Source organism: Triticum aestivum, chromosome 6D, assembly GCF_018294505.1.
Source record: "Triticum aestivum cultivar Chinese Spring chromosome 6D, IWGSC CS RefSeq v2.1, whole genome shotgun sequence".
In the NCBI taxonomy this organism is placed as follows: Eukaryota; Viridiplantae; Streptophyta; class Magnoliopsida; order Poales; family Poaceae; genus Triticum; species Triticum aestivum.
Window position 1 is genome coordinate 339,193,010 of NC_057811.1, and position 11,133 is coordinate 339,204,142.

Consider the following 11,133-nt stretch of genomic DNA (forward strand, 5'->3'; position numbering starts at 1 on the left):
GAGGCCCGCCGTGTGGCCCTGCAGCGGCCTGAGGGGAAAGTCGATAGTAGAAAGGTGGTGTTCCCGATGCCGCTGCATCCAGCAGCTCGGCAACACGCTCCAGCAGTGCATCCCGGCCGATCTCCATCAGCCTGCATCACAGCAGCTCCCTTGCCACGGTGAGTGCCGCCCGCATGTATGCTTGCTACCGCCGTGAGTGCAGCGCCGTTGCTGCGGGATGGCTCGCTGCTCTTGCAGCGGCCCGTACTTGCCGCGGGGTGAGGGTGGACGACGCCTGGCCGCGCTGCCTGTGACACCCAAGTTTTTATTGGATTTTTCAAAAGGTTTTATTTGACTTGAGGGGAGTGATTTAAATTTTTTCTTCAAGAGAACTCTCCCTCTCATATATTTTCTTTATGGCAAAAATCTTATTTGGATTCACCCAAGATCTGCCTTTGACCTTGGGGGTTCTTGCTTTTCATTTGGGCTCAAGACAAAATGTTTTTCATTTGAGAGAATAACTTTTGAAAACCTTTTCTTGAATTTGCACTATGGCTTTTGGAAAGTCCTTTGCCACTTTCAACTATTCCTTCTTGCCATGGCATTAGTGCAAATCCTGTCTCCTAACCCTTCCCTCACCTTTGGATCATGATTTGCATCAAATCCAGCAAGTTGAACCTCCTCATGTGATCATTTCCATTCAAATTCTATTCAAATAAATTTCTGTCTTCTCTTATAGCACTTGGAGATTTACAAAGGAACTCCTTTTTCTGTTTTGACTTTTACCACCAAACTTCTTTCCCCTCCTAGTCCCTTGAACCCTCAACCTAGAACCATGAAGATCCACAGGTCTCCAGTTCAAAATTTTCAAACTACATCAGCTGCAAGTTTGGACCAGATTTGCCAAATTTGGTGAAATTCATTCAAAACCTTCTCCAAAAATTCCAAGTAAATTCAGGCAGCCCCTGGGTGCTTTGAGTGATCGTCTCACCAAGTTACAGCTCCAGAAAAATTTATCTCTTTACCAAAACCTACTGTCGAACACCTGCAATGCTTGGTCACTGTCAAGTTCAGTTAACTTCAGAGTTCAGTCAGTGCTCACTGTCGTTTTCTTCAGAGACGGGCATCGATCTCGCCAGTACCCTCGCGTCGCCTTGCTCCTCGTCCTCGCCCTCTCGTTCCTGCACCGCACGAGGGCCTGGCATCTTGCGGGCGTCGGCGACGAGCAGCAGAAGGTGCGCCGCCCCGTGACCGACGCCGGCGGCGGCTTTGCGGACGCCAGCGGGAGACACGGCGCCGCCGACTCCACCTAGCGCCGCCCAAACCACCGGAGCCCGCCGCGTGGCCGTCCACTCCCCCGAATGCGCTGCCGCTCTCGTCGTGAACCCCAGGGCGCGGAGCGCGCTCTCTGCCGCCGTTGAGCCCGTGCGGTCACCTCACCGTGGGCAGACGCCATTACGCCAAGACCAACCCCGTTCAGCTGCAAATCGAGTCCAGTAACATCCACTGATGCTGCTCGACCGCTCAAACCCCCTACCAACCCACTGCTCCGCCGTAATCGCTCGCCGGAGATTCTCCATTCACGGCCACCCCGTCGATCTGCCTATAAATAGGGGCCCCGAGCTTCAACTCGAGGACCCACCAGCCCTACACTTCCCCTAGAGCACGCCCAGCCACTGGAAGAGCCCCGAGGAGGTCTCCTTCCTCGACTCCGGCCGCCGCGATCCGCCACAGGATCTAGCCCGATTCGCCCCCGTGTGTGCTCCGCAGCCCCCATTCTCTTGCCAGTAGCTTCTCCTTGCATCACCCGTTCTGACCCACGCCTCAATTCGTACTTTGCAGCCCTCCACCGGAGTTCCCCAACCTCACCCGAACCGCCGTCCGCCGGAGATAGTATCGCCGTCGACGTGGTGCTCCCCGTTGGACGAGTCCACCACCCACCGACGCGGAAGAAGACACTGAAGCTCTTGGTACCCTCCGTTTCGCCTAACTCGCTGTGGTTCGACGCCGGCGTCCACCGCCTTCTTCGGGCGCCGGCGAGCTTTCAAACCTGACATGCGGGCCCCGCGTGTCAGCCTCTGTTTTATTTCCCCGAACCGTTTTCTCTTGGCGCCTTCGGGCAAAATACGTTTTCTCCTTGCGCTTGTGCATTCCCAGCCGAAGCGTTTTCTGTTTTCTCAGTTAAAACCCTGGAACTTTTCTATTTCATTACAGAAAGGTCCCTGGACAAAAACCTTTATAACTTTTTGATGAAAAGGTATTTTTGAGTGATTCTTTTTCTGTCAATCTCCAAATTTTGTCTAGTTTTTTATGGGATTTATTTGAAAAATATTTGGCAAAGTTTCTGTGCATGTGTTGGTTTTCACGTTAGTACCCCGTTTTGTGATTGCCGTAGGTTCCGGGAGAGGGGACGGAGCCGCGAACTTCGCCGAGCTAGACTCCGACTTCTCCGAACCAGGCAAGCATGTTTGAACATTTGATATGGCAGATGTTTTGCATGTTCATGTGAAAGTTTGTGCGTGGCATGTGAGTGTCGGTAAATACCTCGTTGCTTGTAATGCAACGACCCGGTTGTTCCGAAGTTGCGATGACCTCTGATGAGAGGTGGCCTAATCATGTAGTGACATGAAGGGCAGCAAGGTGGTACTGTTGTAGCATGCCAGCCTTGCGTCATCCGACTTTCTTCGACGTTAACGTGGTTGGAGCCACGTTATCGATCTTTTCCCGCATGTTCCAAAGTTGCGATGACCTCTGATGAGAGGTGGCCTAATCATGTGGTGACATGAAGGGCAGCAAGGTGGTACTGTTGTAGCATGCCAGCCTTGTGTCATTCGACTTTTCCGATGTTAATATGGTTGGAGCCGTGTTATCGTCCCTTCCCCTTTCCGTGCTACCACATGTCTCATTGCCAGGATACGGTTTAGTAAGTTGGTAACCTCTTTCCGTGTACACACCAAACAGAGAGTCCGGGATGATGGTACCTTGGCCCAGGATTAAAGCCAGTCATTCGGTCAGGGGGCATGGGTGTTTCTGGTTGGGACCGAGAGGGGGGGCACCCCCTTATAGCGCGCGTATAGAAATTTGATCCCATGCTACGCGAGGTTGTAGCCTCCCCGACTCAAGGTTTTTCTTGAATGTTGCCGAGGGTGATCCCTGGCTTCGGATGGTTAAATTGGGTGTGTACTGGTTAGACGTGTTCCTTCCAGAACACCGTAGACGGAACTAGTCCCCGTGACTACTGAAATCCGTTGGCTGTGGTTAAGTACAAACTCTGCAGAGTCAATTCTTTCCAAATCATCGTATCCATGATCAGTAATGTAGACTTTATATCCAAATCTATCCGTGTGAAAATCTTGCCCCCGGTGAACAAGCTCAAGCGGTAAAATCTCAGATTTATTGTTATTCCAGTTGATGGACTAACTTTATTTTGTGTCTCATGCTTGTGATAAGTTATATTCCCGAACTATTGTATTGTTGTGTTACAATATAAGCCCTTTATGAGACGTCGCGCAGACGTCTGACTGTGGCGTGTACTCGTTTCTCACTTTAAATATAAGCCCTTTATGCGATGTCGCTCAGACGTCCGACTGTGGCATGTACTGTCTTTATTTTCTGTTATAAGCCCTTTATGTGGTGTCGCCCCGACGCCCGACTGCGGCATTATTATTCTGCATTTTCCGCTCGAGGAGTCTTTCAGACACTCGTTTGGCACCAGTATTATTATTCCGCATTTTCCCGCTCGAGGAGTCTTTCAGACACTCGTTTGGCACCTGCATTACTATTCTGCAGTTTCCGCTCGAGGCGTCATTCAGACCCTCACTTGGCACCCAGTATTTATTATCTCTATGTCTGATCGCACTGGTTAACTTATTCATGTGTTTCATGTTTGCATTTGTTATACCTTATGTCCGAACTGTCTTGCGAGTACTTTCATAGTACTCACCTGGCTTGTTGATTTGGCCAGATGCTGACGAAGGCGATCTCTTGGATGAAGAGTTTGATAGCGCGTCCGACGCCTAGAGGAGTCCCAGTCAGTCCTGCGCGATCCCGGATATTGGTCACTTGTATCGTTTACGCTTCCGCCACCCGCAATAAGTCTTCTCGGGCCTCACTCCGACGCTCGAAGAGTTGTAGTATTCTGGAATCATGTCACTCGCTTCGCGATGATATTTCCACCACCGTTATTATCGTGAGTTAGAAGTTTGCCACCCTATCCGCCGTATTGTTTTATCGGCGTGCATGTAATAAATTGTTGGGCAGTCTCTGCTCAACTTTGTATTATATTTAGTACTCCTGGTATTTTTTCTTCTGTGACCAATGTATTGTCTATCAGTGAGAAGGAATTCTTCCTCGCTGGTCCGTAACAGGGATTGGTTTCTCAATAATTATTTTTATTGAAAAACCGGTCGTGACAAGCTTGGTATCAGAGCCAGGCTGACTGTAGGAAGCCACTAGGTGCGACCGCTAATCGGTTATTAGCGTCTGTTGTGCTTCTTCAGCATTTTGCAATTGTAGCTATTTTCTGTTGGTCATCATAAAATTTATGACATGACTACTCAGAAGTTTTGCCTACTTTTGTAGATGGCTGGCAGCAGCTGTGAGAATCGAGTGTTCACCAACGTGCCCGAGGGGTTTGTCAAGCTCCTCGTCTCCATCACCAAGCTCACGATCGGGCCAGCAGCTCGCCCGGAGTTCACCCTCTATCAGCACAAGCTCAGTGACGACGTGTCTATGCACCAGGCTGTGGTGCAATTCAGGGGAGGACGATCTGCTGGTCGCCATTTCCGTTTTACGGGAAGGGCCATGCCTACGGAGAGGCATGCCATGCAGATGGCTGCCCGTGAGGCAATAGCTCGCCTTCGGGACATCCTTCCTACGATGAAGACTCGTCGCTACCGCTACCTCCCATGCCATGTGCCTTACACCAGCCACTATGCGTTCGCCTGCCATCGGGGAGAGCGAGATGAAGCCATCGAGATGGTTGTGGAGTATCTCAAGGCTCTGGAGGAGTCTTTCGACAACCTCGTAGATGATCTTGTGGCTGCCCGCATGGACTTAGTCCGGGGCGGTCCTGCCAGCAGGAAGGAGCTTCTCCACACGGCGCCGCCTCTGACATTCGTCTCGTCTTCAGCCTCGTATGCACCGGCCGTTTTGGCCACTGCTCGCCGTCTGCCTACCACTGAGGAGTTCGACCGAGTCATCGCTCCTACTCCAGTCAGAGCCGCACCGCCTGCCGCACGCGCTCTACCGCCAGTCGCCCCCGCACCATCACCGCAGCGCAGCGTCGCACACCAGGAGCCAGCTAGAGAGGAGGAGGTTGATTCTCCTGGACCGCTGAGCCTAGCCATCGGCAAGGGGAAGGAGATCTTCACCATCTCCGACTGAGAGGACCGAGTAGCCGCGTGTTTTGCCTACTTGTATGATGTGTTGTTCCTATCTGTGCGCTAGTTTGTGTTGGTGTGTTTGCTGCCTTCCGGAGTAGTACGCTAGCTTTTAATAACATGTCAGGATTGTGTACGCACAACCTGAGTGCTGTATCTTGTGTTTGCCTTCGCATGTAAGATTTGTGTTAAGCACTTCTTCTCCGTGAAAATTATTTGTGTTTCTTTGAAAACCTTGAAGCCTTTTTGATTATTGCCTTTGCAAGGGTTTTCCTGCGCTACACGGTTTTTCTCATGGGTTTTGCAAATGATACCCCCAGACTGGAAAAATGTCTCGCCCTTGGACTCGCTCTATGCCCAATCAGCCAGAAGAAGTTTACGGAACACAGACCAGCAACAATTTCACTCAGGGTCAGTCCAGCCAACAGGACAGCGAAGCGGCACTATCTCAAGTATGCCGTATCTTCGAGCAAAGCCAGCAACAGCACCAGGAGATGATGAACCATGTCATCAATATGGGAAACCACCGTGAACCCTATCAACCACATTCCAAGTTATCTGAGTTACAGAAGACTCGCTCCTCAACTTTTGCTCACACCGACAGGCCACTGGAAGCCGATGATTGGCTTCGCGAGATTGAAAGGAAACTGATTATCACTCAATGCTCAGATCATGAGAAGGTGCTTTATGCACCACACTACCTTACTGGAGCAGCCGCAGCATGGTGGGAAAACTTCCTACACATGCACCTCAGGGAACACAACATCACCTGGGAAGAATTCAAGGAAGGCTTCCGTGGGGCACACATTCCCAGGAGCATCCTAAAGATCAAGAAGAGAGAGTTTGATGACCTGAAGCAAAGGGGCATGACCGTCACAGAATACAACGGCCAGTTTACCCAACTGTCTCGTTATGCCTACGACGAGCACATGACAGAAAACAAGAAGATGGAAAAATTCCTGGACGGCCTGGCACCAGCATTAAGATGCCAACTGATTGTACACACCTTTCCGGATTTTAAGACGCTGGTGGACAAGGCCATCACCCTGGAGAATGAGCGCCGTAGTCTGGAAGATATCCGCAAGCGGAAGAGGGACAAGACGACTCTTGCCCGCAGCAACCGAGGCAAGACTGAGGTCCCAAGGACAGACACGAGGAGATCCATGACTACTGAGCCAAGACCCGTCGGACAATTTCATGCCAGAGACAAGGAGTTCACATACCGTCCAGGGGTCACCTGCTATGCTTGTGGTCAACAAGGGCATTATGCTAAACAGTGCCCGAAGCCAAGAGACTCGGCACCCAAGCCGAACAATGGTGGAAACAATCCAGCCCCCAAGCGCAACAACTTCAATCCCAGCAGCAACCACAGGAAGGGTCACTTGAACCATGTGACCAGGGAAGAAGCGCAGAATGCCCCAGACATCGTGCTCGGTACGTTCCCTGTCAACACAGTACCTGCCACGGTTTTGTTTGATTCTGGAGCTTCCCATTCGTTCGTTTCGAAGAGTTTTGTTTCGCAACATGGTTTTCCGATACTCCCCTTGGAAAAATCTATGATCATCAAGTCCCCCGGAAATAAGCAAATTGCTCAGGGTTACTGCCAAGGAGTGGTCATTGAGTTCGAAGGACTACCATTCCACGCGAATCTCATCGTGTTGGAAAGTAAAGGACTGGATGTCATTTTAGGAATGGACTGGTTAACCACCAACAAAGGATTCATCGACTGTTTCAATCGGACAGTGATTCTCACTCACCATCACGGCAAGACTATAAGAGTTTCCGCTCAAGAAAGGCCACGATCACAGAAACCAAAACTGAACAAGATGGACATCGCAGAATTAAGAAAAGTTCCAGTGGTATGCGAGTTCCCTGATGTGTTCCCGGAAGAACTACCAGGCATGCCACCAGACCGAGAGATCGAATTCAGCATCGAACTAGCACCTGGCACCGCTCCTGTTTATAAGAAGCCATATAGAATGGCACCCTCAGAATTGGTGGAGTTAAAGAAGCAGATAAAAGAATTATTGGACAAAGGATTTATACGAGCCAGCTCCTCACCATGGGGTTCGCCCGTATTGTTCGCCAAGAAGAAGGATGGGACACTGAGACTATGCATAGACTATCGAGCCCTCAATATGGTCACCATCAAAAACAAATACCCGATGCCACGGATAAATGATTTGTTTGACCAGCTCGCACAAGCTAAAGTATTCTCGAAGATTGATTTGAGATCAGGATACCATCAACTGAAGGTACGAACAGAGGATATCCCCAAGACAGCATTCACTTCCAGATATGGGTTATACGAGTTCACAGTGATGCCTTTTGGTCTAACAAACGCCCCCGCATTTTTCGTCCACCTCATGAACAAAGTATTCATGAAATTCATGGACAAATTTGTGGTGGTATTCATTGACGACATTCTGGTTTACTCAAGGACACCAGAAGAACATGCTGAGCACCTCAGAATTGTTTTGGGAGAATTGAGGAAACATCAGTTGTACGCCAAGTTTAGCAAATGCGAATTTTGGCTAAGACAAGTTGGTTTCTTAGGCCATATACTGAACCAAGAAGGCGTAGCCGTAGACCCAGAAAAGGTCAAGGCCATACTGGACTGGAAACCGCCCGCCAACGTCACAGATGTGCGGAGTTTCCTAGGAATGGCCGGATATTACAGGAGATTTATTGAAGGATTCTCCACTGTGGCAAAACCTATGACCCAACTGCTCAAGAAGGACAAGAGATTCGTATGGACGGAAGCATGTGAGCAGAGCTTCCGAGAACTCAAGAAAAAGCTAACAACCGCACCAGTCTTAACCGTACCAGACATACACAAGAGCTTTGAGGTGTATTGTGACGCGTCCCGAAAAGGTCTCGGATGTGTGCTAATGCAGGATGGCAAAGTTGTCGCATATGCCTCCAGACAGCTGCGAAAACATGAGGAAAATTACCCAACACATGACTTGGAGCTAGCAGCGGTCATACATGCACTCAAGGAGTGGAGGCACTTTCTGTTGGGAAATCGTTGTGAAATATATACGGACCATAAGAGCCTCAAATATATCTTCACACAGCCAGAGCTGAATTTACGCCAACGACGCTGGTTGGAACTGGTCAAGGACTACGACGTCGGCATCCACTACCACCCAGGAAAAGCAAATGTAGTGGCCGATGCCCTTAGTCGAAACCCCAGCCGAGACAGTGACGGTCAACAAAACTTGAGGCCTGAGTTTCAGCGAGAGTTCACTCGGCTCAACATGATGTTAGTCTCTGAGGGCACCATATCGAACCTGGAGATACAACCCACCCTAGTGGAACAAATCAAGAAGGCCCAATAGGGACACCCCAGTATCGAAGGCATAAAGAAGAAAATGAACCGTAGTAAGACTTCAGAATTCGTCACGGACAGTGAAGGAACATTATGGTACCGGGACAGGCTTTGCGTACCTAACATGGAGGAACTCAAGCAACAAATCTTGACGGAGAGCCACACCGCTCCATACTCGATACATCCTGGAGGAACCAAAATGTACAAGGACATTCAGGAAAGATTTTGGTGGCACGGTATGAAAAGAGATATAGCCACATTCGTTGCTTGTTGCGATTCATGTCAGCGCATCAAGGCCGAGCACCAAAAGCCAGCAGGGCTACTCCAGCCTAACAGGATACCGGAGTGGAAATGGGATGAAATCGGAATGGACTTCATTGTCGGATTACCCCGATCACAGCGTGGAAATGACGCCATCTGGGTCATCACAGACCGACTAACCAAGGTTGCACACTTCATGCCCGTGAAGACTACCTACTCCACACAAAGACTGGCAAAACTCTATCTCTCCCGTATAGTTTGCTTGCACGGAGTCCCAAAGACTATAATATCTGACCGAGGCACCCAATTCGTCTCCAAATTTTGGGAACACCTACAACAAGCTCTGGGCACACAACTGGCTTTCAGTACAACATACCACCCTCAGACAGATGGACAAACAGAGCGTGTAAACCAAATCCTAGAGGATATGCTAAGAGCCTGTGTACTCACCTATGGAACCAGTTGGGAAGAGAGTTTTCCATATGCCGAATTTGCGTACAACAACAGTTACCAAGCCAGCTTGCAAATGGCACCCTTTGAAGCATTGTACGGACGGAGGTGTCGTACCCCATTGAATTGGTCAGAAACAGGTGATAGCCGTATCTTCGGCCCATATATGCTTAAGGAGGCCGAGGAAAAAGTTAAACAAATCAGGGACAAACTCAAGACAGCACAGAGCCGACAAAAGAGCTACTATGATCAGAAGCATCGTGAGGTCAGCTTTGAACCTGGTGATTCCGTATACCTCCGAGTATCTCCTATGAGGGGTCTGCAACGGTTCAAAATAAAGGGGAGACTAGCCCCAAGATTTATTGGACCATTTTGTGTAAAGGCACGAAGAGGCACAGTAGCCTACCAACTAGACCTACCCAAGGAGCTATCAAACGTCCATGACGTATTCCACGTCTCGCAGTTGAGGAAATGTGTGAGTAACCCGGAGAAACATGTACCTCATGAGGACATTGATATGCAACCAGATCTCACCTACAGAGAAAGGCCAGTAAAGATTTTAGAAGAGTCTGAACGGAGGACCCGTCAGAAAACGACAAAAATTTTCAGGGTCCAGTGGAGCAACCACACTGAGGATGAAGCCACATGGGAAAGGGAAGATTCCCTCCGAGCAGAGTATCCATATCTATTTGAGGATCAGCAGAAATCTCGAGGACGAGATTTTTCCTAAGGGGGTAGGTGTTGTGACACCCAAGTTTTTATTGGATTTTTCAAAAGGTTTTATTTGACTTGAGGGGAGTGATTTAAATTTTTTCTTCAAGAGAACTCTCCCTCTCATATATTTTCTTTATGGCAAAAATCTTATTTGGATTCACCCAAGATCTGCCTTTGACCTTGGGGGTTCTTGCTTTTCATTTGGGCTCAAGACAAAATGTTTTTCATTTGAGAGAATAACTTTTGAAAACCTTTTCTTGAATTTGCACTATGGCTTTTGGAAAGTCCTTTGCCACTTTCAACTATTCCTTCTTGCCATGGCATTAGTGCAAATCCTGTCTCCTAACCCTTCCCTCACCTTTGGATCATGATTTGCATCAAATCCAGCAAGTTGAACCTCCTCATGTGATCATTTCCATTCAAATTCTATTCAAATAAATTTCTGTCTTCTCTTATAGCACTTGGAGATTTACAAAGGAACTCCTTTTTCTGTTTTGACTTTTACCACCAAACTTATTTCCTCTCCTAGTCCCTTGAACCCTCAACCTAGAACCATGAAGATCCACAGGTCTCCAGTTCAAAATTTTCAAACTACATCAGCTGCAAGTTTGGACCAGATTTGCCAAATTTGGTGAAATTCATTCAAAACCTTCTCCAAAAATTCCAAGTAAATTCAGGCAGCCCCTGGGTGCTTTGAGTGATCGTCTCACCAAGTTACAGCTCCAGAAAAATTTATCTCTTTACCAAAACCTACTGTCGAACACCTGCAATGCTTGGTCACTGTCAAGTTCAGTTAACTTCAGAGTTCAGTCAGTGCTCACTGTCGTTTTCTTCAGAGACGGGCATCGATCTCGCCAGTACCCTCGCGTCGCCTTGCTCCTCGTCCTCGCCCTCTCGTTCCTGCACCGCACGAGGGCCTGGCATCTTGCGGGCGTCGGCGACGAGCAGCAGAAGGTGCGCCGCCCCGTGACCGACGCCGGCGGCGGCTTTGCGGACGCCAGCGGGAGACACGGCGCC